This window comes from Limulus polyphemus, unplaced genomic scaffold (assembly GCF_000517525.1).
Source record: "Limulus polyphemus unplaced genomic scaffold, Limulus_polyphemus-2.1.2 Scaffold64, whole genome shotgun sequence".
Classification (NCBI taxonomy): domain Eukaryota; kingdom Metazoa; phylum Arthropoda; class Merostomata; order Xiphosura; family Limulidae; genus Limulus; species Limulus polyphemus.
This window is the reverse complement of record NW_013665674.1, coordinates 1,395,033-1,396,937: the sequence shown is the minus strand read 5'-3', so window position 1 is coordinate 1,396,937 and position 1,905 is coordinate 1,395,033.

Sequence of the window (1,905 nt, the reverse complement as noted above, 5' to 3'; positions counted from 1 at the left end):
CACGCCCACTCACCAACGCCTGTTATGCAACACTGCCAGTTGCCACGTGATGAAAGCTAGTGCCGGTGTTAACATGCCGTTCCAGCCACGTTTGTTACGTGTTTTAAACGCGTGCAAAACTTGCGGACCAGAAGCTAGGACTTGTGTTGCTAAAGTTTCGTCGGAACGAATTTACGGAAAATTAACTAACGAACGGAGACGTAACAATAAGAAGACATAACTGAAGCCTCTCTCTCATTTTTGTTTATGCATTGCTAGATTTACAGCGTTTGAGGCATTATTATTGACGGAAAGATTCTATCCACGGTATCCATTTTGTTCTTCAGATGTGAAAAATGTTACTTCATTGTTAGCAGGCACTTTAGTAAATTCTATATATGGTTTAGGAATTGGTCTTATTACTTACTAGCTGAGGTACCCGGCGTTGCCTGGGGGATTTTATATATATTGTTACGAAAGCGGAAGTCATGCGACGCAGGTAATACGTAATGCATTCTAGAAAGATCGGGGAACGTCACGAATAATCCAGTATTTGCTAGGCGCCCTCTGTTCTTGTATATAAGTGCGCCAGACAATTAATCGGGATGGTATAGCCGACAGAGAGATTGAAGATATAGACGGACAATTGAGTCAAGCGCGGTAGTAAGTAAAGTGCGTGAATCGTTTTGAGAATTATAGCGTGTGTTTAAGTGACTGTGGAAATTAAGTGTATTGCAGAGTTGTATTGAGAAAGAATAAACCAATTTTATTTAAGAAAGGACTTGTATCGCTGAATTTTGTCGGGAAGAATTTCTACCGGAAATTATCAAACAGCAGAGACGTAACAGGCCTACTTATGTTTAAACGAGCAAGCACGCGTGATCCGCCAGCACACTGAATAGTTTTTTTCCTATCTTCAAGCTTCGACACCACTTTTACCGCAACATAAGCCTCAAAAACATTTTAAAACTCTTTATAGCCTAAAACCTTCAACCCATCGCACCCGGCAAGTGTTAACGTCATAAAGTAATTGGTTGAATAGGCAGATCTATTACAGGACGACAAACAGACATCGAATCGAAAAAAATCGGCACGTCACTTTCTTGGCCTGGTCAAATCACGCATTTAATGTATTCATCACTTTGCTCTAGCTGGCCTGTGGTCTGAGATATTGTGTCACTACGCCACAAACACACAACGTTCTTCCTTATATATATATATATAGATTACTTATTGTCTTATTCATACCTAACTGATACTTAGATAACTTAATTTGTAATTAATACTTTAACAGTTTAACAGTAATATACTAAATAGGGTCCTAATTTTACAAAGGTGGTAAAAAATTGTTCCTTTATTAATTCACAAAATGAATGTAATTAATATTCAAGTAATTGTCTGATTTTTCATCACTGCATTCTTTCATTTTTTTCTGTTTTAGGAAAGAGGAATGAAAAATAAGAAATACAAGCAAAGTAAGCTGAGCTTTGGTTTGCATCAGCATCAAACCCACCAAGTTCAACCTAAATGCTCACATCAAACCTACCAAGTTCAACAGAGACGCTCACATCAAATCCACCAACTTCAGCTACTTCAACACCGCTAGCAAAGTCAACGTCCACCCTTCAAACAGGTTGTGCTTATTCTTTTGATTTGGGAATTGATATTCCTAAACAGTCCAAACTTGGCCAATACTCTGAAACCAATAAGCGACGATTTTGTTCACAGTTGTATAATAACAGACCTTGGCTTGAGTATTCAGTGATAAAAAGTGCTGTATTTTGCTACTGTTGTAGGAAGTTTGGCACGAGCAGTGCAGAGAAAAGTTTCACTGATGTAGGTTACACAAACTGGATGATGGCATTGTCATCTGGTAAAGGAATCAGAAGGCATGAGACCTCAAGTGACCATCTACGATGTATGACA